The 26426-nt window shown below is 45.0% G+C and overlaps 1 protein-coding gene across 8 annotated transcripts in view; it reads right to left on the bottom strand.

Annotated features, from left to right (window-relative positions):
* TSPAN18 (tetraspanin 18) overlaps positions 1-25928 on the bottom strand; it is a 108519-nt gene extending 82591 nt beyond the window's left edge. Inside the window, exons 1-2 of one of the 8 annotated variants that reach the window (XM_090140828.1) lie at positions 25889-25928; positions 5983-6047 (exon numbers count right to left, since the gene is read on the bottom strand). The gene's annotated coding sequence lies outside the window, so the exon portion shown is untranslated. Of the gene's footprint in view, positions 1-3996; positions 4455-5943; positions 6048-8903; positions 9164-25058; positions 25442-25576; positions 25725-25888 lie in introns of those variants that run through there. The other 7 variants (XM_090140829.1, XM_090140831.1, XM_031593373.2 and 4 more) reach the window with 7 other exon arrangements.
* Between the last annotated feature and the right edge of the window lie 498 nt (positions 25929-26426).

Below are 26426 nucleotides of genomic sequence, written 5' to 3'. Positions count from 1 at the left end.
AGGTATCACACAAAAGCTAGAGCTTCGTTAAGCTATCCAGAGGTACAAGGTTGATTGAGACAGACATCGTCTCTGTAACTGCAACACCACTGGACACAAAACATGTTTTGCTTTCTGCACTGGGCTGGATTTGGAGCTGGGAAATGGCAGCGTCGACATGGGATCAGGAGTTACTGCTAGCTTTGCTGGCTCTGGTGCAGAATTCCTGATCTCGCTGCATGCAGCTCTGCCTTGGCAATTCCCATGGCAGCCCGTGGTGCCTCTGTGTCTCAGCTTTCTCATCCATAAAGCAGGGGGAGCACATAGCACTTCTGTATCTTACCAAAGTGCTTCATTATGCATAGTTCGCACACGACTAAAAGGAGACCAAACAGTGTGCTTCCTTGGGTCGACACATCAAGAGACAAGCTCTAGTCCCAACTTGAAAGATACATGAAAAATTAATATCTTTGAGCCTCCTTCATCCCCACCAGCAAAATCCACCCACCGCCACAATTTGCTTTGAAATAAGGAAAAAAATACTAATTGTTCAGAATTATTTGTTGTCCAGAACACCAACATCTGAGAGTATGCATTCTCTGCAGACATGAACTTGCTTTATCCCAGGGCTTGGGAAAGTACCAGCTTCCCTGGTGCGCAGCTCTGTCTTTTGAAAGCCTCACCACAGCGTGCACTACATGAACTTGCCTGCCTTAGCTTAAAAATTTAAACCAGAACAAAATATATTACTGTGAAATAGGCAAGACATGCCTGAGCAAGTTATTTCCAGACGATTCTCCCCACGAACATCTAACAAAACTAAGTTTATGTTAAATATACACTGAACATTTTATTTCTTTTGAGGGCAATCAGCATCTGAGTTGCTCTGCTCCAGGAGGTACTGGCACAATCCACACTGATTAGACTCAGGAGAGGGAGAAAACAGACAATTACTCCGATAACAATCTTATCTCAGGACAGAAATGAGATTAGCTGCCTAGCTGCAGTGATTCTTCCTCAGACTGAGTGTTAGAAGGACTGACTAATGCAACATGGGATAGAGGGGAAGTTTGCCTACACAGCACGCTGGCAAGTAAAATAAGTTAAATTCTTCTCCTGCTGGTCCCTTTCAAGCAGGGAGCATCATCTGCCAGGACCAAGTGGCCATACGTGGCACAGGTTTCTGACTAGACACCTTCCTGAAACTGCAGTCAGGCAATTCTTCCTTCTAGTTTTCTATCTCACAAAAAGAAAGGAGTGAGTAAGATTGGCTGGGACCCTTCTCTGCCTGCAGAAAACAACTCCCTCCAGCCATGGTCTCCTGCGTTATTTTTGCATACAATTCTCAAAACTCTCTGATGGCAGAACACATTTGCTTTCCATGAACTCAGTGAACAACACCGCTGGGAAGTTCTCTAGAGACAGTTTTGATTTTACATCTCTAATTTTATGCTCTTTTTCTTTGTTACTCCCTTTACAACAGGGACACTAATCCTTCTCCCCCAGGTGTTTACAGCCTTCTCATCTCTGGAACCATCTCAAATAACAGAGAGGGCAACATCAAGGGGTACTAACAGAACACCCCTGAGATAAGGATCCCAGATAAGTCTGTACTTGAAACAAGTCTCACAAAGAACAGATGATTAATACAGTAATAGGAGAGAAGCCAAATGGCTCAGGAGGTTGCTTACACCATACCCACACCAACGGGTTTACAACGGGGCCTCCCTGCAGAAAACACAACAGATCAGTCTTCCAGAGGTGCCAACGTTGCTGCTGCAATTTCAGATGCTGAGACCTCAGCTCAGCAACCGGAGCATGGGGAAATGGATCTTCAGCAACAGGGCTACAGTGTTTGGATCTTCAACAAAGCAGTTTCATCAACTCTTTATATTGGCCAATTGACCTCCAGAACACATTCACCAGAAATGTCATCCCTACCCATCCCCCTCAAAAAAAAAAAAAAAAAAAGAATTAAAAAAAAATCCCAGACCGGGCAAATCAAGCTGACAAATCTGAAAAAGAAAGGTTGCTAACAAAAAGGCAGAGTGGTAAATTTCCTCCCCGAAACATATGACAGCACTCTGCTTCAGTATATGCAGTTTTCTTCATCTATTTAGGCTAAGATGAATATCCTTATTAAAAATAAATAAATACAGAAGCAAGCAGACACAAGAGAGCCAACTTCTACACTTCTGCCCTGCTGATCTGAATTCATGGCATTTATTTAGTTATAATCCTTCACATAGGAAGTTTATTTACACATACAGGGATTTCTGGAATTTTGCAGGATTAGTCAATCTACAGCATTCTCAGTGCGTGAGTTTTAGCATCAAAATTACCCTGCCCGGATATTCAATGCCTAAAGTAAATATTTGGGCTGATGAAGGTTAAATAGATTAGCCAAGATGAAGCCAGGGTGCTCTGCTTATTTACTCGGAAGCTTAAATATTGCTCTTCGTCATTTAAGAAGCCTAGTTGAAAAGAAAAACACACAAAATGAACTACACTCACCCAACTTGCAGTGAGACAACTGTCATTGTCAGCCTGGGTACCCATGCAACAAATCTCACATCTCACACCTTGGTCTTAATATGGCAAGCACAGAGGAAACAACTTCAGCACAAACTGAGCTTTAGCTGCACAGGAGAAATGGGATAAACAACAGCTCCCCTCCCGGATCTATTCAAAAGGAAGAGTGAAATAATTGGTGCAAAAGCCATTTGCAGTTGAGTTACACTTTTGAGATGTAAAGAGGCAGATATGAATGACTGCTTGAGACCAGATTGTGTCCATACGTTTTACTGCAGAGATTTCCAAGTGCTCTCATCAGTGCTACTCATCAGCTTTCTACCACAATCAGCAAGAAGTCTGCACTCATTACCAGTGGAGCTGTGTTAAATTAGTTCCAAAGTTCTAACCCCTGTTCCAACCTGTTTTGTCCTCTATGTCAGGCATTCAACCCAAAGCCGCTTCACTGCCAGGAGGGTTTGGATAACACGAGGAAGGAACAGTAGTTTGACATTAAAGTCAGGAAGCAAAACTGGTTGATTTCACTGTTTGATATACACAGATTAAGATTAAAAGGAAAAAGGATAAGCAGTTCAATAAAAAGAAAAAAGAGCGTGTGTCAGCAGCTACAGAAGTAGCCAAAGCTAAGAGTTCGAGGATGGGCAGGCAGGCATTACAAGTTTACATTTCAGTCAATTTCTTCAGTTTCAATTTCAGAATCAATGTTATTTCAAGGCACAGACATTAAAAGGTTTTCTGTTAAGGTATCAGGAAAATAAAGCCCGCATCACAACCGAAGGCCTTTGCATAAAACCACTCCCCACTGCCAGCTTTCAGCCCTCTGCTATGTGGTGCCACCCATGCCCACTGAGGTCTGGTCTTGTTTACTGCACTCTTAAGGTAATTTAGGCAGAAACTTTGGACACTTGGAAGAGGAAGAAGTGTCCTTCTTCCAATTCATGGTCGCTCCACGTAGATGTAACATTCCTAAGAAGCTCTCAGCTGCCTTTGAAGTCCGGAGAAAAAGAGGGAAAAAAGGCTCGACCTTGAAAGCTACATTTTTTCCCTTAAAAGAAGTCATCTCCAGGGACTCTCGAGAAAAATAAAAAGCAAATTCTCCAGATCTTTATCTCATGCCAGTTTTGAGAGGCTTTTGCTTCTTTGCTCCTGTTGTGGTGGTTTGATTACAGAACTTTCACAGACACCGCATACCACGAGCAACTCCCAGGCCCCCCTCACTGCCTGCCCCACGGCACACAGCCAAGCGTGACACGACAGATTTTATGGCAGGCAGTTTGCAAAGAGGAGTTCGCTGAACGTAAAGCAATGACCCAAAGTGAATTCCCACCCACACACACGGTCACAGCCAGCTCCCCATATGACAGATGTGCTCTTGGCAGCTCTCAGCACAGCCTTGCGCACCCACAGCTGATGTGGAGCCACACTGCGGCCTCTCACACCCCGTGGCTGGCAGTCCCGCTATTTCAGAGGACAGATTACACTTACCCCAAAATTTCCAGTGGTGACCACATTAACTTTAGCACGACAAGAAAGAGCTGCTGCTCCTGTTCTATCTCCCTGTGCGTGCTGCCATGTCCTCGGCATTCCTCTCCCTCTCCTCCTCTCCCAAGCTCAGCTCCTCCTCTGTCAGTCTGCCCTATTAACCTTCTCTATTTCCCACCCACCCAAATTTGCACATTATTAAGCATCCAAAGCCTTTTGTTCAGGGTCCTCAAACAAAAGAGTAGCTATGGCGTTTCCTGGCAAGAGGTGCCTTACATCCAGCAGTCACTTAGGGCAGCTTTAATATACTCATTTCTCCCAAACACAAAAAATGGGGCATGGCAGATAGGCGAATTCAAGGACATGTCCTTTCCTGAATTCCACAGAGCATGATAAGCCTGCGAGCCTTGCACTTACTTTATCTATATTAAGAGGCTTCCTCCATTCTTCCAGCCAGTAAAAAGACAATTATTTACCACCGAAGCACAGAATAGGTTAAAGTTTCCTCTGTCTTGTCTCAGCTCCCTTCACAGATTAGGGGAAAACAATGAAGTCTCCACACTTTGTGATATTGCTAATGCTTCCTGTGGGGATAGCAGCGCCTGCTGTAAAGAGGATTATGATTACAGTTTAAGAGGAGCGCGCACAGCACTGCCGCAAGAGGCACAGGCTTATCAGAAAAGAAACCAAGCTGCCCCCAAACTATGCATGCGGGACTCCCGCCCACCTTCAGCTCTGGTTGCTAGCTCCATCTCAGATCACACACCCGCTTATCAGGGGAGATAGAGAGGCAGCAGAGTTTGCAGAGAGCATGGAAAAGACTAGGGGGATAAATGAGTAACGCTGTGCAAACAGCTTGCACACATTCAGCATCAGAACATGCAGCAGTGTTTACACATCATCCAACCACATTCATCTGTATCACAACACAGACACGCCAGAGCACAGCGGCTGCATGTTCCTGGCCACAGTTAGGAAATCCTGAAGGAAAAACTGCTGATGGAGCTATGCTAGCTGTGGTGACATTGGCTGGGCTAGGACAGGCAAGACTGCAAATACAGAAAAGCAAAGCATCATCCACTAGATCTGCTCTGAGCACTTAGCTTGGATGTGCAGCTTCACGTGCTGTGAAGGTCTCTGGCAGACCTCTCAGTCTTATACAGAGCTAACTCCACTGGAGAGAGAATAACAAATTGCCACTAAGTATTTGTAAGATCCATCAGTCTGGACTCTCAAAGGTACCATCAGCAAGACAGCTTACTCACACCCATCCATCTCTACCAGCTACTACAGAACACACACAGCACAATTTCTTTTTTTGTAACACAAAAAGCTTTACAGCCAAAATAGTCATCATAAATTCCTTGACTTCAAGAAACACTCAGCCTAGCAGCAGGACACACCGCTGGCTAATGCCCGCGTCAGCACTAAGAGGACTCAAATCCTCATGCTGGATGAAGTCTCACATTCTAGGGCAGAAACATCTTGCTTATGTGAGAGGGTTTTTGTTTGCTTGTTTTTAAACCAGTCACCATGCTTGTTCTTCTCCAAGATTTTACAGAGATATTCCTCCTCATCCCTAGTTCTGCTCACAGGGGTATAATGGCCCCTATCTGCTTACTAGAAGCTAGGACTGAAAGCTACGGCATTAATGCATGCTCTCCTGAGTTTTTACAGGTTTAGAAATCACAGCTTCATTTGCCCCAGGGCTCAGCTCTGTCTCATTACACACTGTTGTTCTAAGCAGTCCTTGCCACCTCGCAGCACAAACCAGAAAAGCCATAGACCAAACCCCCCAACCGCTCATATTAGTGAACAAAGCAATAGTTTTAAGATGCTCACAAGGCTCTTCCCTGAACTGTGACATGACTTAAATCAAGCCGTTTGGCTCCTGCAGAGGGCTAAGGTCTCCTAGAGACAGTTGGATGCTTTTAATTAGCCAAAACAAACCTTCTTGTGATGGGACAGCTCACGCAGCTCTCTACTAACCTTCACTGCTGGGTGCCAGGCTCCTCTGGGTTCCCTCTTTACCCACTTTTCCTTCCCATTAATCTCTGTGGAAGAGAAAAAGAAAAAGAAAACAGTTGAAAGAGAGAAGATTTGGCTGGATTATAGTGTCTAAAAACAGAGGACATTCTAAAACAGTAACTTAACTTGCCTTTCTAAACTTGTGCTTTGGGGGTTATTTGTGAACTACTATATAGATCTGAATTTAAACTGACACTTTCACATTCTCTGAAATGAACGGGAACTGGGGTGTTAGCAGCAGCAGATTAAGTCACCGTCTTTCAAATTTTAATCAAGTCATCATGTGGGCCTTCACCCTTGGGAAAGCAGAACTTCAATGCCTTTCTCAACATCACATCCAATGACAATAAGGTAACACAGCAAACTGAAGAATCCTCAGAAGAAATGTCCTTCCTTATGGCTGATGCTTTAAAGATTAATTGTTTTAAGAGGAGGATTTGATAGTAGATTTGGCACAAGGTTGTGGTGAGAGGAAAGGCAAGGAGGAACAACAAAAAGCAACAAAAAATAAAATGAGCAGACATAAGAAAAAAAAACACAGAAGATTCAGGTTTTGATAAAGGTGCCTATTCACCATCACCTCTGCAGGTAAGTCATTTTCATTTGGGCAACAAAGATACTAAACTGTATCAGTAGTGTCAGGACAAGCTTTACACTCAAATCAAAACATCTCTGCTTCTTCCAGCCTCAGTGGCCCTAACAGAAACCTCAACTGACAGTGCCACACAGCATCATTTATGGAGGCTTTGATACCCTCTGCAAAGGGAATACATTCACAGAAAGAACATTTGGTTTAAAACAGAGGAAGAGCAGAGAGAGCAAGCACATCATCTTCCAGGCTACCATAAACAGCAGTGCAGATGGAACATTTTGCAAAAGACAGCTGTCACAGTTTGGGCAGAATCAGACAAAACTGCTATCCAAGAGAAGGCTGGAAGGGGGCAATCAAAAGCAGATATACAAGAACACCCCAAGCTGCAGGAGGCCCATAAGGATCATTGAGTCCAACTCCTGGCTCCACACAGGACCACCCTTCATTCTGTTTGAGAATGCAGGACTAAGCCTGCCAAAACTCTACCTTAACTTGTATTTACAATTAAATGTTGATTACTTTGATGACTAAATGTCTGACTTTCACTCCAGACAAGGCACAGAGAAAACTGCACTGCTGCCACAGTAAACTGAAGCAAGAATTAACCTCAAAACATGCTTTATTCCCAACCTGCTGTCAAATGCAGTGATTCATATGACTTGCCCATACTCACCAACTCATTTCTCACAGGCTGTCTCTACCATAGCAACAACTGAACCAGACAGGAGAGAGCTGACCACAACACACCAAAAGCTCCACACCTCTGCAGACTCCAGAGCTTCCTTACCCAAAAGACATTCTGCACCCCAAACCACTTCAAACTAGGTAGTGCTTGCTGCCCTACATAGATGTAACTCACTCTGCCTACATGGAGACTTTGGTATATTAACTTCCAGAATGCAATTTATTCACTAATAATAATAATAATAATAATAACAATCAATCAGAAGCTCTAATCTCTTACAAAGGGAAACGAAAAAAAAAAAAAAAAAGAGTCAAATACCCATCAGATGTAGGAGCATAGGTGAATAAATTAAATGTCTCCAATTGACACAAGGATGAGAAGAGCATACGCTATTTTGAAAGGCTCTGGTTAAAGATCTCTTAGTATCAAAATTCAATTTCTTTCAGGTTTTGCAAACAACAGCCTTGGGCTGAATGCTGCCAGCCTGCCTGCAGCCTTTGAGGAGATTAGGTTATTACCAGCCAACTATGAGACTCTTAAATCCAGCATTAATCCTAATTCCCATTTAACCAAATCTTCATTGTGCAGTGAAAGCTGGCTGTGCACACATTTCCACATACATCCTGCCATGTGCAGTGATCTGTGTCGCAAACAACAGATGTTACACCTCACATATGCTTAAGAAATACATCCGGACTTGCATTTCCAGAGAATCCCAGTAAAGAAGGAGGATCTGAGCTGGGGAAAAAAAAAAAAAAAAAAAAAAAGGCCAAACTGAAATGATTTCTGGGAGACAGTGGAAATGGGATGGCTTACAACCTAAAGCTTTTAGCAGCCACTAACTGGAGATGTCAGCCCCAGCTTGCAAGAAAGCACCAAATCACAAGGGTATAGAGGTATACGCAACCCTGACCTCATAACACTGCGGTGGTGCTGCGTGCATCAAATCATCTACTCCAAATGCCTAAAATCATAAACTATAATCATAACTTGCCAATGCAAGACCACCTTAGACCCTTTTCAACACTATTTTATTCCAATTTCCTTCTAAAACCCTCTTACGGTCACTAAATTGTACATGGCTCCACGTTGCCAAGGTTTGTTGAACTGCCTGTGGGTGAAACATTCTGCATGTCCTGCTACTACTGGGCAAGGTACTGATACAATAGACAAAGGAACTGACTGTTGCTTGCTCTATTACTAACAGGACAATTTTAGTCCTGTTAGAAGTTAACACAGTTATTTTGGGAAGGTGAAAACTGCAATAATGTTTCCTGTTTTTGAAGCTTGAGAGTTGACTGGAGATAGAGACCTTCAGGCCAGCACATTCCCAGAAGAACAAAGACGTGTTTGGCAACAGTACCTGTTACAGACAGTAGGTCCTCCTACTGGAAGAGGAGGCCATAACTGTTAGAAACAGCAAACCACTATTTCCATCAATTACAAACTCAGCACATTGACCACTTCCTCCCAGCTCCTCCCCCCCCCCCAAACAAATGAAAAAAAAAAACAAAAAACACCCAACCAAATAGCATGAGATTTAGGGGCAGTATTCACAAACTGGAGGCACAACTTCACCTTCCCTCTCCTTGCAGCTGGCCATACCTGCTACTTGGTCAACAGGCCACACAAACAGAGGCTGCAGCAGAGCTGTGGTACAGTGCAATAGCAGCCACCCACACAACAACCAAGCTGTATAGCTCCCCAAGTGCATGTTCCTGACCCACGGCTAATGGGAGCCCATTTACTTTAATGGGATGGAGTTCAGCTGAATTACATTACCTTGCATTTGCCATGGGTGAAGACCACACATGGACAACAATCACAGCTCATCTAACAGCTGGTAATTTGGCTGAGCGCCTGGCTTTTGGACTACTGCAAACTGGTTCATAGCTCTTTTATCCCTAACTTCAAGGCAAAATTTAACTGAGGACTTTCCCAGAAGTAGCCTATCCGTCCTGCTGGTGCTTATCCTGGGTATTCTTCAGTCAGAGTCTGCAAATAGGAATTAATGGAATTGTTGGAAAGAATGACTGCTCTAACAACTACAAAGATCTCTCAGAGCAGAATAGCTCCAATATGCCAAACCATTATTCCTCTGACACAAAATCACAGATTTATCCAGGTGAGAAAATAGAGAAGCTTTCTCAGCCTTCTCAGTGATGGGCTGGATCTAAGATCCTTCTCACTTCAGAAAAAGACCAATACACACAAACAGGGCTGTAAGTTGCAAACCAGTACAGATGACTTGCAGGTTTTAGACTGTGTTTTCTGATAATCAGCGTTTCGGCACTCCTTTCTGCATTCAGTCATCAGCAGGGAAAACTGGGGCTTTTAAATTAGGCAGGCAATTAAAAAAGGAAGAAGTCAGACATTCCCATTTTATTCTGCACAATAATTACTCTCCCAAGGCAACTGTAAATAAAACAAACACCTGCACTGTTTTCCATCAGAGAAGGTAACCCATTCCCATGCAAGAAGCACCCTCCACAGCTCATGGCTGTAGGTCCCCACTCCTTTATGGGCAGCCCAGGAGCCTGCTTCTCAAGTTCATCCAAAAGCCCAGCTCTGAATGACGGGCACCTTCAGAAATGGTAGAGGATTTTGTTTTGCATTTGTGCTTAGTATTTAATCTGCAGATTAACTGCATACTTAATCACGGAAGTGAGGCTGATATGTCACACACATACAGTCCTCTAAGCCCCGCTTTTCCTACTGCCAATAACGTCATCTATTAGTATGGAAGAAGGGGTTGTAGTGAGTGGGAGAATGCAACTCAAGATCCACTCTCCTTATACATGCAAAGCCAACTACAGAAACAATAGGAACAACATATTTATGCATACAGTCTCATATTTTCAACATATACCAAGGCATACTTTGTGCAAAAAAAAGTAACTTAATGTTGAAAAAAGAAATGAGATTTTCCCAATAGAACACTAACATTTCAGAGGAAACCATTTCTTATTAAAAGGTACTGTTCAGAGTACCTAAAGCTGCCCAACGTGAAATGTAAGAAACAGAGATATGAGCCCAATGGAAACAATCTTTAAGCATAAATGGCAAGCAGACTGTCCATGCTGGGAAAAATACAAAGCACAGGGAATTAGAAAACAAATCTACTCCCTCTGTCAAATATATATATATATATATATATATACACACACACACACCCAATGTGTTAAAAGTCACACAGGAAATTATGATCAACAAACAGACTGGATTTCAAGAGTGCCCCATTCCTAGCTCACTACACAGTACTTTTGTCTTTATATCATTCAGAACAACCCCTAAAGCTCATTTCCCCAGTTTGAGATGCCTCAAGCAAAGTAATACCTCACAATACCCTTTATGAAAGGGAAAGAAGCATATTCCAGCCTTTCTCTGCTATCCAGTCCATTTACCTTTGGCTTGCTTCGTCTGCCCTCCTGGTTCTGTCCCCGAAGGAAACCCCTGCAGCAAGTCCTCCTCTACTGCCTGCCCCTGCTCCTGCCCTAGGGTGTGCTGGCAGTCACTCTCCTCTAGGTAACAAATGCAAGAGGGGAGGTGCTGCTACTTTGAAGCAGTGAAACAATTGAGCAGAGAGCTAATATTAAAAGAAAGTATGCCTTAAAAACAAAACAAACACACACACTGCAAGTTCACTGAAACCTAAATGTCTCAGTCTTAATGGCGAGATGTCCCTGCAGCTCAGTGATTCAGGCACTGCTGGGGGCTAAAATTACGTGGTTAGGCCTGATTAAAGATAAACACAGACAGCTCTATTGTTCCAAGACATTTTAGAGACAGTTAAAGGAATGACAGTATCTCATGGGTTTAATAACACTCACAGTTTCAGTTATTTATATACCAGTTATCTAAGTATTTACCTGGCTCCAAAGCACAACATTAACAGAATCTCTATAGAGCTGAATGAGATATTTCCAACACGTCAAAAACCTCAGCTGAAGACCTAAATAAATAGAGCAGAAGTTTGTCACAGCTACAGTTAATATCCCAGGAGGAGGATGCTCGCCCTGCCTCCTGAGCAGGCACAGCAGCACAGAGCTAGGCAGGTCCTTGCTCCCAGATCACAGATGCTTTCTGGCAAACACACACAGCCCTCCCAGCTGTAATCCCAGAGTTTGAGCCTTCCTCTGTGAAGATGGTGAGGTATGAAATCCAGAAGAATCAGACCTGCAGCTGGGACAAGCCAACCAGCGCCAGGACATGGCTGGATGGGCTGTGCTGACAACAACAAAGCAACGCAGACCCCACACACAACAGATACACCTCCAACACTGCGGACCGGGTACACATCCTAAAAACTGGTTGGGGAAGCACAGAGTGTCTGTACTACCATTTACCAAGTCTGGGAAGGGTCTTAGGAGTTATTCAGCCTGATTTCCACTCCCTTTTTCCTTGGGTGCTGCCCTCCCCACAGGCTGCTGTTTGCAGCATTACCTGATTGACACCACACCTGCAGACTGGAACAAATGAGCATTCAGAACCATGCCATCTTTCTTCCTTGTTGATGGGAGAAGTTGTGGCTAACAGAGGTAAAAAGCCATTTGAAACTTAACTTCTGTCTGCACCATCCTTTTTTGGCTAAAAAACATCACTCTTCCCTACTACCACCCCAATTGCTCTCTATGTTGAGAGTTAAAATAGACAGCAGAACCATTAGCATTTTGATAGCTTTCCACACAAATATAGCATTAAGTCTTTAAAATTCATTGCATTGAGATAATCCTTCAAGTCTAGATTTCCTCCTCAGCTTGAGGCAACCAAGGGGTTTTCTGCCTCTTACTACCTTAATAGGAAGCTCCAAGGAGCAGCCAAACTAGAGGTCTCAAATACGCTCAAGAAAAGCAGAGTTCTGAAGTTCAAGAGAAGCCATGTGAAGTGTCTGAGGTCAAATTAAGAAACAAATACAGGGGCATCATCTTAGACACTGCAGTCCCCCAGAGACCCTGGCTTCTGTACACCACAGCTCACAGCTGCTGCTTTCCTTTCAGAGCACAAAGCACTCCCAGCATCCACTAATTGCAGCTAGCACTGAGGGCACTCGGCATTTCTTAAAATGAGCAAATTAAAACCTTGACCTGGATTCAGCACAAGCTTGGGGACCAGAGGCTCCTTGTCAGGATCAAGGCTGAATTTGTTAATACTAGCACAATTTCAAGAGCAAAGCTGTGGCTTTGAACTGTATAATTGGCATTAATACTCAGCAACTGCAAACTTATGCCTGGGAAGTTTCTGCAGCGTGTGCCTTAAGAACTACTAAAGCACACTGCTTTCCCAAGGAAGCACCCAGGACTGCCTCAGGGCAAGGAAAGCAGCCATCTCATCATCTCCTGCCAGTGATTAGGATTTCTCAGTGAAGCCGCTGGGTGCTGCGGGACAGCATCACACCTGAGAGATCACCATATTTCAGGACTTGAGGAGTCACTAACTCGTTAAGGACAATTAGGCATGATTACATTTTCCCTGCACATGCTTTTTCCTTTGAACAGACTGCTTCCCAACAATGTTCATTAGAAACCTGTGCACACTTCTAACGAAGGTTAACCAGTCAAAAGTGCAGTCAAAAGAAGCCAAGAGCAACAGCGCATGCACTGCAGTGGGAGGTGGAAAACTGAGGTTCAGATCCAAGGGCTGTGACCCATAGTCTCCCACGCTCTGTTGTGCATCCCCAAACCACAAACGTGCATTAACTTGGCTGAGATAAGGAACTCCAGTCAATTGTCTCAGAACTTCAGAAACTGTTTGTTTTTCCTATGAGAAACAACCAGAGCTTATTTTACAGAGAAAAAGGTGCTTTATCCAAATTTAGTGAATGCATAATTAGCACGGTGAAGAAAAGGGAAGACTTTAACAACAGAACATTCAGCTCCATGAGAGTAGAAGAGAAAGCTATTGATTTAGCTGGCAAAACTCTCCCTGTAAGACAGAAAATATTCCCTTCCCATTTTTCAAGCCCAAAATGTATCTTCTAGGAGCAGAATTTGGATAGGTCCTGTTAAGGAAGAAAGTGATAATGGCTCCTTCTAAAAAAAAAAAAAAAAAAAAAAGTAAAAAAAATAATAAAAAGATTTCCTATTCTGTTATCTGTTCCAAGTTTCTTGCATTACCATTGTCAAGTCACTCAGATTTGACACGCATCACTAAAACAGTTGGCAGTAAACAGAATTCTCTGCCTCCAAAAGGTGTCACAAAGACAGAGTCCATTTGCAACTGTAAGATGCTGAGATGCTGTGGACCACATGTAAACTTCTGATAACAAAGTGGCAGGCAGTGACTGCGACTCACAGAAGAGAGGCTACATCTGCCAGGGTGATCTGAGCACCACTCAGAGGGGAAAGCACACGTGCAGTTCAAGTGCCTACCCATGCTGCTCACTCAAGCAAGCTGCCCACTTCATTACCTACCAGTCAATCTCCAAGTGATGTCCAGGAGTACACACACACAATAACAAACACTTCTACCAATGCAAATCTTCTGTCAATTGCATTTACAGCTATCAGAATGCTGGGAAAACTACCTTATCATCAATTTCAACAACTGCATCTGTTTCACTACTTCCTTGCTAAGCAATAGTGTATCTGGACATATCCTTGCCATTCTTCATCACAGGGAAAAAGACTCGGGAAGGTTAGAAAAGATGGAGGAAGCAATAAATCTTGTCAACACAGAGTCACGAAGCTGCAAGACAGCCAAACAGAGGGCCTCTTGCATTTAATAACATTCTATTTGAAAATCAATGCTTGGGCTCACTCCATACTGTTGCACTTCATAAAGAATCAATAATCAGAGCTGAAGGTTGCAGCTTTGTGTTAAAGGACAGCCTATAGATATAATCTTATAGGATATTGGGAAAAAGATCCACTCCATGGCTTCTTTTGGGCTGCTCAGCTTTACATGACCAGCCCTAGACTGCAACACTGAAGCCTTCAGGACAGCTCCAGCCACAGAAAGGATTTTGCATGTCAGTCTGAGTGTGCAGCCCTCATCTGAATTCTAGCTCCAGCTTACATCTTTGAGACATGCATTTAAGTTATAACTTAGTGAGAAAATGATTTCATTAATGATTTTTTTTTTTTTTCAGTTCTCCATCCCTGATTCTGGAGAATCTTAAATCAACAGTTTACTTTTCTCAGTAATTCAAGTATATTTAACTAGTACAAAGTACACAGACTTGCAATGGATGCAGAGCAATCTGGTCATTCACTGATTAGAAGATGCACGCTGACCATCCCAAAATACCAGCCGTCACTCAGAGCAGAATTTAAGCCTCTGAAGAAAAACAGCAGCTTATCTTCATCCTCCTGGGTACCTAGGGAACCCCTAGGGAACCTCAGCAATCAACTTCTTAAAGGCTCCTTTAGATGTTCCTTCAGTGACTGCAACCAAAAGAGGCAGAAAACTGCTGATGTTTCAGCTGAAGATAGACTCAGACTTAATTAATTAAAGAGATTGATCTAAGAAATAACACCAATCTAAAAAATGAAAACTAAGAGATCATTGTCATCTAATATTTCAAAAGAGATCCAGTCTACTTATCACCAAAAACATAAAAGCAAGGCTTAAAGTGTTTTTGTTCATTTTAAAGGCTTTGTATCTGGGGTCTGCCCCCTTCACACATGTTGGAGCTCTTCTCACACCCAGGAGCAGAGTTCACAGAGGATCTAGAGCTGACAGCGTGCTGTGGGTCCATCCCAGAGCCATCAAAGCTGCAGGACAGACATCCTGGCTCTGGCTGCCAGCTGCTCAGGCCCTTTGCTGCCCTGTGCTTTCACCTGGTGTGAACACACCTCACGCCTCCTGCTTCAACTTGAAGGAGGAAGCAAAAACAAAAAGGCAAGCGTGGGCTCTTCATCTACCACAATGTGAACAAAAGCCTTCTTGAAACAGGTCAGCAGAGACCATCAGAGGATGCATTTGGCTTTTGGAAACAGGAAACTCCCATTATTTAAACCTCAATTACACAGCAACAACTTGGAACCTTTTGCCTTTAAAAGGAGTGTTTTTTTCTTTGCCCATGCAAAAAAAGCAGCTTAAAATACCAGCTTCCCCCACTTTGCCACATCTCACCTTTCCTTTTTTGAAAGCCGGAATTAAAATCCAAAGAAAAAGCAGAGTGGGATTTTCACACAGTGAGATCTGAGTGACCACCTTATGCAGCACATAGGGATGCACGTAGCCCAGGGGCCCAGAAACACCCACTGCCTGCAGCTTCGGTCACGCAGACAGCAACCACAGAGATCAAATGCCCTGGGTAAGCACACATCTAGCTTCCTAGAGACCTCAGCCTGGCCACCTTCTCACTCTCCAAGGAGGATTAAGAAAGTATGAAGAATGGACCATTTCCCTCTCCTGTCCATTAAATGGGAGGAGGGAAGAAAGTGGAGGAGAGAGGCCTCCTGCTGCAACCACGTGTTACTCCTGGCTCTGCTGAGCTCACTGCAATCAACCAGCAGGCGTGTGTTTCATCCTCTTCCAAGCAGCTCCTCTCTTGCCCTAAGCATTATTTTTTCATACCCTGCCCAACAACAATGGCCCAGGCACAAACATATCAGCAGCGCTCAGCTCTGTTTTCCTTGGCTGCTTCAGGTGGTTTTCTAACAATGCTCCTCAGAGAGGGCAGGAGCTTAAGAGCATTTTCATCCTATAATCACTTGTGAAGTCCTGACCCTGCCAAAAAACACCAGAAGTGCTTCGTGGACAGTTGCTGTTCTCCTTTTCTCTTATTCTCTTAGGGATGAAGCTATGAAATCCGCCTTGGAACTCTCTTCATGCAAAAACCCTCATGCACTGGAACAGCAATCTTGTGGTTAGGACATGCACATCTGGCATGTGAGGAACCTGCTTCCAGGACCCTGTTTTGGATTTGTGTACATAGGTGAAAAACCCAAACGGCCTGACGTCTGGCCAGCATCTCTGTTTTGACTAAGAAATTCTGTTCCAAACCCAAGAAATTCACCCAAGGAGAACTGAGTGGAGACCAGCTCTTTCCCACAAAGCAGCACTGGTTTCAATAAATCAGCATTTTTCTTCAGGCAAATTGTTTCCTTGAACAAACTCCCAGCCAGTCCCAGTCCTGAACAGTAAGTAATGTGGTTTCAGCTGAGGACGCACGCCGGGAAGCAGCCTGCCCAGCAGCTGCTCTGCTCAACCAACAAGGCTTCCTGAAGTCTGTCCTGACACTTCAGGTTTCTCTCGTCTTCTAACTGTATTGTTTAACAGCGGAAAGGAGGCGTGGTGGGAAAACCTCACACACTCCGTTCCTGTTTACATCACTTGTTCCTCAGTCTGTGTGATCTGAGACTTAAAACGTTGCTGACGTCCAGAAGCATGTAAGCATATGTACATGGGGGGAAGCTCCAGAGCCCAGCCTGTGTATCACGTGGGCCACACGCAAGGGCAGCTTTCCCCTCTGTGGCTGTAAGGAGAGGGAAACCTGACTAAGAGGGAATTAAAAGAAAACACCTAGTCATGGCACAAATGTACCTCCGTCTGTCTTGCTGTTTTAAGACACTTCCTGTGAGCTCACTTGAAAGTGCCTCCAAAAGTAAGGCCTTCTTAAGCTAGGTTCTTCAGAAAGAATGCTTTTCCCCTTCTAAACGCAGGGTTTTATGTGCAATACAGGATTATCCTATATAGGTCACTGACACTCCATGGAAACTTGTAAAAGAAGAACTATTTAGATAGACAGCTCTATTCCCACACTAAGTTTTTTTGGTTTCTCTTCCTTTATTGCCATGAATATTTCAAGTGAAACAACAGCTTTGTGCCTTTGAGGTTATCTGCTTCCACTGCCATTTCCCCACCCGGAGCTATAATCCTACGTTTGTCACAAACCCAGCCGCTGTGGCAGAAGTTATTATGGTTACAATCTGCAGATTATAGCAACTTTTAATAGGGGATAAGCAGCAGGAAAAGGTGAGCTTAAGCAGCAAAGAGCCTGCTAGTTCAAAGGACTCCATTATTAATATTTATTATTTTTAAACATTCACTGAGTGCTGTAGAAGATAAAAGAATGAGCTGAACGCAAGAACCAAGGAACCAAGTTGATATAAAACAAGGCAATGAGAGAGCACAAAAAATGAGTGCACTGTCTGGAGAGGAGGGAAGCTGGAGGAGAAGCAGCCAGGAAAAAAAACCCACGCCTTTTGTAAGCAAGGTGTTCCTAATAGCAAGAAGTCTGAAGAGAATTAAAGAATTCCTCAACATCTAATCAGAACTGCTCCCCATAAGGGATTTTCTGAGCACTATTACAAGGCATTGCCATATCTTTAAAGAGCAGAGCTTTGATCATAAAATGCAAGAGTGTGAAGCATGGGGGAATTGGAAAAACCACAAAAGGAAACGCAACTGCATCACCCTGTGGTGCAAAGGTGAAATCCAGCCCTGGACAGATGCTTTACAAAGCTCCAAGTAAATCCATTCAGACTGCACGAGGAATACTTCTTATCTGGGATCCCTGTCCTAGATAAGTTCTTCCAGCCTACAAATCCTTTGACCCTCTTGCTCCAGAATGATTCTAAGCTTGTACTTCTCTTCCCTAACAAAGATGCAAGCTGGTGGTTTACACCACATGAAACCTCCACAGTTCCAAACTGCAGACCATGAGGCTTCTCAGTTCCAGCCACTTTAATCAAGATCAGCCATCAAGAACATCTATCATACTCATGTATAGAGGCTTCTCCTCCACTTTCACAGCTGGCAAAGCAGATGCTCAGAGAAGGAATGCAAGTTGCCCACAGCTGAAGAGGCTTTATTCTCAGCAGCCTGATACTAGCTGGCATTTGCACCGCTCAGTTCTGAGCACAAGTTTTGAGATGGATTCAGAGATCCTTATCGGTCTCTTCCAATTAGAGATATTCTATGAAAATCAATGACAGGACTTGAGAGGGAGAGCCCACTTGTTTCCGAATTCTGTTGTATTCCCATGCAATACTTCAAAGCTGCTCCCATCACACTGCAGAAATATTAACTGAAATCCACTACACAGCGATGCTTGGAAATACCTGCAGTGGTGTTAACAAATGAAATTAATGTTTTAAAATTAAACCAACTCTTCTCCTGCCAAGCCATCTTCATTGCAGTATCAAAATACTGCAAAACACAAAACGCAAAGCATGAGACCTTCTATTCCTTCCAGCACAGTGAGGGAATAAAAAAGAAAAACAATAAAGACCTTCATCCATCCAGCTTTTGAGAAGTCTGTTCCTTCTTAATCTCATCAGACTACTGCTCATGATGTGACCCACGAAACATCTAAAAGAATAGAATCCTTTCTTCATACCTGGCAAAGAGCCACTCTGAGCACAAATCCACCCCAGTCTGTAAGGTCTTTTTTCAAGACTGCTGACCCAGAGTCAGCATCACATCAGCAAGGCATTACATTGTCAGTTCTCAGGCTGTTGAAGGAAAACATAGGTCAAAGACCTATTGGTGCTTCCAGCCTCATGCCTTAAGCATTTGCAGAACTAATTGCAGAAGAATCCCAGCACTTCCTGTATCTTATCTGTATGTAACAGTGTGGTTCAACTCCAGAAGACCCATTACGTGTCTGTGCTTCAGCCACGGCCCCATAGGAAGCATAAGATTTGCTGATCAACACAAGATAAGCACCTACTTTGACAATCCCCTCTGACATTAACAGGAACAAAGGGCACCCAGCAGTTCAGAAATACACCAGATCCAAAGCCTGCCCCTCTTAAGAACACTGGAAGACATTCAGTCCTTCATTCTCAGTTATTTCTCATGCATGTGCATTGTAGACCCCGTTTAAGCCCCACCAATTATCACCAGCCAAGAAGGACACATAAAGCACTGTTTTCATGCACTTACTGAAATAAGAACATTGACAACAGTGACTCCCATTGCAAATGCTGAGTGTCCACGTTGCTATCTCATTTACCCAGCAGCAAACTCAGAGAAGTTCACTAAGGTACTGTGAGCCTCAGAGACGTCCCTGAGCAAGGAGTTCCCAGCAGGTTTGAGCCAGCCCAGCCCAGCCAAGCAGCTCTCAGTACAAGAAGATCTGGTTCCCTTCACTCCCCAAGAAATGAGATGTGCCATTAAGTGAGCCAAGAACAAGTCCCTTCCCTGCTTTCCCAGCATAACGTGTTCCAGCTCAGTGCCCGGCCAGGGCCTTGTCTCAAGAACAGGCACAGTGCCAGTCAACTCATTTGGTCCATTTTTTCCCCTGAAGAAGCATGGACATCACCATCTAGCACAATCTTTACTATACCAAACTCCCTCCTCATTACACTGAGCTTTTCATAAAGAGTAAATATAGTAACTGTTTCCACAATAATGTTAAAAATACACTAACAGATTCAATTCAACAGATGAAATAGGGCCATAAATACGTATGTCTAGCAGCATGACCAAAATCACCCCTCTTCAAACTGGGCACAGAGCCACGAAGGAAAGCTGCTAGTACTACAATTGCATTGCTGAGCCCTGTGAGAAGCACGGAGCTGGAGCAGTCAGCGCGGGAGAGCTGCATGCCGTACCCAGCCCAGGGCCCCTCAGCCCCTGCCAGGCTGTGCCTGAACCGCAGGGAACAAGTCACCATATGGACCCACACCCCACCCGCTCAGCTGTCCTCTTGGCTTTCCAGGCATTTGGAATGGCATATAATTTATTTAAAGCTGTTTATGACTCAAGCGAGAAGTTTGAAAGAATATAAGAGCTATTATTATCTCTGCTGTACTTCATGACTTTTCACATTAGCAGCTTGGTGCCGTTACACTTCCCCCTGATCAAAAGCTGCTCCACGCACTGCTTCCCCAGGATCAAACGGGGCAAGCTCCAGACCACGAGGCAGCACAGCAGCACACAGAGATATGGCTGCTCCATCAGGGAGAGCGAGAAGGACAGAAAGAGGGGAACAAGCTCAACACAGACAGCAGCTGAGCTGAAAAAATCCAAACCTACATCCCGATTCACAAGATCATGCAGCCCTCATAACCATGTCCAGTAATACTGAGGGCGCGGATGGCAGTTTCAGCGCTGCATTTCATCTAAAGTGTCCTCTCTTTTTTCCTGAATTGATACACTGCTCAAGAAAATGGAAATTTGTGTGGGTTTAACAATGGGTACTTCTACAGCGACCTGTCTATTTATTTACTAGACAGCTGCACGTTTCCATTTTAGACCAAGTTTGTGTAAATATATAGCAAAAGGAACATCCTGACAGCAAAATAAACCACCAACAAACATAAAAGACAAAAACCGCTAATGATAAACTGATTGCAGGGATTCTTGAAGGAGAGACTCCACAATCATAAGGGATCAGGCGCAGAAACAGGAGTCTTCCCAGAAGCTTGACTGTTCTATCATCTTTAAGGACAGAGACAAAATATCAGGTTTGCGGTTTGCTTTATTTTTAAAGCTCAGGTTGGATATCTTTAGCTGTCCAGCAATCATGAATCATCCACATAAGGGATGTGACCATCCAAGACCTCCTGCATCAAGACATCCCCAGAGGGGAACCTGACCCCAAATCTCACAGAACTCACTAGAATTCCTGGCCTCTGTCTTTAGCTCTGCAGAAGTCCAGTGAAAGACCCTACCAGCTGGAAAAGCCCTGGAAAACACATGCTCCTTCCTCTCAGTTTGGGCTGAAAGGAACCTCCCAAACCCATTCCCACAGAGCAAAGGCAGCAGAGGTGCAAAAGCAAATCTCATCTGGGGTCAATTCATAAAACATCTTTAAATTATTTTTTTCTTTAAACCTTATCTGTGCAAAAAATAAATAAAAGCATCCTGACAACTGGTCCAGCAGCTGGTGTGTTAAAAAAACAAGATCAGTGCAACACCTTCTTATGGCCTCTTCTTTCAGTCTCGGGTCATTTATACTAAATCAGACATGAAGGATCTGCACCAAGAGCTAAGCAATGGCTCAGTGCCCCATGGCAAGAGGTGGGGCAAAAAAAAAGAAAAAAGTCCCATCAATTATTTGATAGGCACTGAATTCATGTGAATTCTCTGGAACTAAGGGACAAGGTAATTCATGCATCATTTTGGAAACTCAAGACTCCTCGAGTGCAGGGAACAGAAAATAAGAAAGGTTACTGCAGGGGAAGGAATGGAAGTGAGGGATGCTGAGCCTCTTCTGTGTAACTAGCAATAGGACTAGAGGGAATGGCTTCGAGTTGTGCTGGGGAGATTCAGGTTGGATGTTAGGAAAAATTTCTTCTCTGAAAGAGTGGTCAGGCTCTGAAACAGGCTGCCCAGGGAGGTGGTAGAATCACTGTCCCTGGAGGCGTTCAAGAAACACTTAAATGTTGGACTGAGAGACACGATTTAGTGGGGAAATATTGGTGGTAGATGGACAGTTGGACTGGATGATCTTGGAGGCCTTTTCCAACCTTGGTGATTCTATGATTCTATGAGTACTTCAATCCTAAATAATGGTAGGGCTGAATGCAACTCTGCTGTCATATCAGTTAGAAACAAGACAGAAATGACCATGAGACAACAAAGTTCTAGTCATCTGAACATTCCTTATTTGGAAACCATAATGAAAGTCCAGCAATACTTCCAGTGGTGGGAGGGGAGATAACAACTCAACATAGCCAAGGAAGCTTTAGAAGGAATAAGCATCATGAGACACAGTACAGCTATCTGGACCAATTTTTCTGAGCAACATAAGAAATAGCTTATAAGGGAATAAGCAAATAGCCTACTGCTACTGTCTTAGGGCACAACCTACTTGTTTCTGTCCTTTCTACACTAATACATTACTTGGTTTTAAGTTTCCGTTTTGAAGTCACAACTACAAATTTCTACTTCCCAAAGCAAGTGTCTTTCCAATTTCCATTTTACTACTAGAAAAACAAGAAAAATGGATTTAAAATCTTTCCCTTGGGTTTTATTGATACCAATTTAAGTTTGGGAAAATAGTTACATGAACATTAGTCGGAAAGACTCTTTAAAGAAAAGCAAAAGTAGTGTTTAAAAATACAACATTGAGTTTGTAAACAAATGCCAAACAAGAGCTACTTCACCAGCCTCTAAGGATTACCAAGAAGTATAGATACTCATCTGGTTTAATTACAGCTCCCAAACAGGCCTTGGATCTACCACCTCTCATGCAGTGACTCATCCTCAAGGTGTTAAGAACTAAGCACTGCCTCACAGAACCCCCTGAACACAATGTGAACCGCTGTCTGCTTATTTAGGTACTTTGAAGCCTCAGTTTTTTTGTGACATCTGAACTTCTTGTTTCAAGTCATTCCTGAGCTAAGACCCACAGCCCCATAAAGCCAATAGCTTCTGTTTGCAGAGCAGTGGTGTCTGTTTTCCTGCAGCCTGGTGAGAACGGACAGGACTAGAGATAATTAAATAAAAACACAGGAACTGCATTATTTATTTTGAAGGAAAACGCGTCTTCTAGGAAGAAAGTCCTTTATTTGGGCAAATCTGTAAGCTGTTTATCAGCTTAAACTCATTATCTGCCCATATGGTCTTAGCACTGTGGTTTAAAAAAATGGGCATGCACCAGCTGATGAAATGTCATCTGCCCTTATGCCAGAACCCAGTTTTTTTGCACTGACGTCAAATTAGGATCCTTGCCACTAGTAAAGGACTACCATAAGGATAGTCATAATATTTTAATTATGAAGGGATCTTACAGAAGGCAGCAAAGAAGGCAAGAAAATCCATTCACAAAAATTACCAAGACAGTTAATTCACTTTTTCCCTCCTCTGCTCTAGTTATTTTGTTTGGGGAGGCAGGGTGGGAAGAGCGAGCTAATTTAAAGAAAAAAAAAAAGAAAAAAAAAAAAGAGCATGAGAATGAGAAGCTAGAGCCAATAAACACATCAAAGCATGAAATGGCTCTGCTTCAACTGACTACAGTATTCAACCTGGGACAGATTAAGGGGAGATAAAAGGTGCTAAAATGCTGCCCTTACAGCAGCACAAACCCCTCGTGAGTTTGGCCCCAAACCACAAGCCCCCCCAGGTCTATCACACTGCAAGTGGCAAACGCACGAGATAGACCAGTTCACAGGCACCCAAACCAAGCAAACTCAACGGGGTTCCGCTGCACACAGTCAGGTGGTCCAGAGCCCCTCCTGCTCCCCCACTGCAGAGCAGGAGCTGCATCATCGATCCTGTGAGTCACAGCGAGCCACAGGAGGCAGGAGCAAAGGTTTAGCACAGGGCATTAAACCTGGCTGCCCGAGCTGTCACCTCGGTTATTCCACAAACAGAGAAACAAATTGGAGTCACAGTGACAGATGTTACTCATGTTTTATGAACTGCAGTGTTATTCCTGGTTACAGCAATTGTTTCTGCCTTTTAACAACAGACCTGCAACGCTGTGTGTATGAAATCATTTGAATTAAACAGCACACAGACAACTTGGCAAAAGAATTAAGGATAGCTCAGCATTTTCATACGCACACAGCCATTCCTGTTTCCCTTCTGCCCAGCCCCACCCTGAGAAGTATAATGCACGTGAGAGCAGCCAAAAGTGAGATCACGCCAGGACAGAGCTGTGTGTTGCCATCAGCTGAGATGCAAACACCCGCATCCCCACTCTTTTTTGTGGAAAAAAAAAAAAAAAAGAGAGAGAAAAAACACCCCTGAGTCTCCTCTTGGTGTCCAGCATGGGGGGGAGATAAAGTTGCTGGGCTCCATTCTAACTTCTTAGGCAAGTCTGGAAATGACAGTCCAGAGCTCTTCCCAGCATGCCACTTCCTCACACCCCAGAGAGAATAAAGGGATTTCCCCATGATTTACAAAAGAAATATAGCATTCCTGCCTCAGGAATGAAGGCAGCCCCCAAGCTGGCTGGCTTGCCTGTACCTGTGCGGTGAGCAGCTGTACAGGGTATGGGGATCCAGCATGGCACGCAGCCCTCCCATCAGCATCAGCCCCAGGGCCGGGCTCCCAGCCGGGGCTTGGTCCTGCCCTGCCACTCAGATGCACACTGATGTGTTGTGCCTCCCCTCTCTCCATTCACCTGCATCTCTTCTGGGGTTAGACACAGCTCCTCCAGTTAACTAATCTGCAGGAAACAGAAGTCTTCTTTCGATGTTGGGACAGCCTGGGCTACCTCAGAGAAGTTAGGGCTCTTCCTTGCCCCTCCTCGCCCCTCGACCCTTGCATTTGTGGCAACAGCACTGCTTGGTGCTTCAGCCAGCGCCAACAAAAGCAGCGCCTCGGCCACAACAAACATGAAATATTAACTGCCTTCCCAGGAGGGTCGGCCGGCTGAACCCTCTGAGCACACAACACAAGTATTGCAGAGACAGCAGGCGGCAAAGAAGCACATACATCACACTGCACAGCCTACATTTGACAAATTCTCCCCAAACTATGCAAAAGAAAGTGCACACCTAGGTCTTCCAACAATATTCCTATTATTTGCTCTCAGCTCGTATACTTTTGAGTCTAAACAACTGCTGCCCCTTATGAAAGCACTGAACACCGCTTTACTGGCAGAGCCCATGAAGCACTTGAGCATATCCCATGAAACGGAGACAACTCTACAGTAAGAGCACACACTTTTTACTTACTAGTAAAAAGCCAGGGTGAGCCAGTACTCAGAACAGAGTGCAGCCAGCTGGGCATACAGCCATGGCCAGCACGCTCCTGCCCAAGCACTGGTAGCCACTGGCTATTCCAGGGAATGCGTGCCTACAGTCTATTAATTGCATCCAAATTCTCTGTTATTACAGAAATACAAGCAGTAAGCATGCAGATCTTACTAATTGCTGAGAAAAGCATGATGGAGAAATGAATTACACTTACCAAAGAGGGCAACGCGCGGAGAACGCTGCCTACTCGCTTACTACAACATCTAAAGGCAAAAGTTAGACTCCAGGTGCCGGATGCATGGCTTGCAACACCCACCCATCCCAGCGGGATGGCAGCTCACCAACGCGCTGCTACCGCCCTAAATCCCTATCAGACAGCAGGGACGGACAGCGGTCTGCACATCAGCAGCGGATGACACACTCCCACCGCCAACTCACTCCTCCTTCAGCCCGGCTCCAGGGGCGACCGCACACCCGCAACACCACCGAGGCACGGCACTCAGCAAACCCTCCTGCTGTTTTTGCGGCGACGGGGTTCGAAAACACCGAAATGCTGAGTGCGGGGACCGCGGAGCCGCCGGTCGGAGCCTCCAGCCTCGGGATCGCCCCCTCCCCGCGCCCCCCGAGCCACCTCCCTGCGCCCCGGCTGCTGCACAGCCGGTACCCCGGCGGGCACCGCGGGTCTCCGGGCAAGGCGGGCGGCTCGCCTCAGAGAGAGTCCCGGCCCTTTACCTGTCGACGGCGGCGGCTCCCGGAGCCCGGCCGAACTGGGGCGAGTGGGCGGCTCTCGGCGGCTGCGCTGCGCTCCCGCTGCCGTACGCACCCCGTGCCCGGAGCCACGGAGCGCCCGAGCCGCCAGCGCAGCCGGCTCCACCTCCGGCCGTGCCCTGCTCTCCGCCCCCGGGCCGGCCCAGCCTCCTGGCCGCGCCCCGGCCCGCCCCGCGAGTGGCTGCCCCGCGCCCCGGTGTCCGGCCCGGGGAGAGCCGGGGGCGCCTCGACGTCCCGTGTTCACAGAACCGAGTGAGGGATGGGAGGTTTGCGGACCTGGAACTTACGGAGAGCTCCCGAAATGCGCGCAGAGATCTGCCACAGGCACGTGAGAGTGGCACCGCGGCTCTCCTGGCAAAGCTTTCAAAAGCACGCAGCAAGGCAAAGACAGCCCCCGTGTTTGTGACACAGGAAAGCAGCCCTTTTAAGCCTGGTTTCCTAAGGAAGTCAGGCAGTGCGTTTGTGCTGTGTGTGCGTGCCAGCAACTTCCGAGCACGGTGAGCAAATTCAATCCAGTTGCGGCATCTACAGATTTCGGTAAAACAGATAACTGGCTGAGAGAGGTCATCCCTGGCTCTAGCACGCAGAAGGGCTATCCTGAGACCAACAGGGTCCAACACAGAATCCACAGGGGATTCATAGGGGCCTTTACCAACCTAAGTGACTTGGAATCATAGAATCATTGAGGTTGGAAAAGACCACTAAGATCACCCAGTCCAACTGCCAGCACATTTCCACCATGCCCACTAACCACATCCCTCAGTGCAACATCTACATGTTTCTTGGGTACCTCCATGGTACGTGACTCCACCAC

The sequence above is a fragment of the Phasianus colchicus genome, chromosome 5 (assembly GCF_987193195.1).
Source record: "Phasianus colchicus chromosome 5, bPhaCol1.hap1.1, whole genome shotgun sequence".
In the NCBI taxonomy this organism is placed as follows: Eukaryota; Metazoa; Chordata; class Aves; order Galliformes; family Phasianidae; genus Phasianus; species Phasianus colchicus.
The sequence above is the reverse complement of the archived record's forward strand: the minus strand, read 5'-3'. Positions and strand labels throughout refer to the sequence as shown.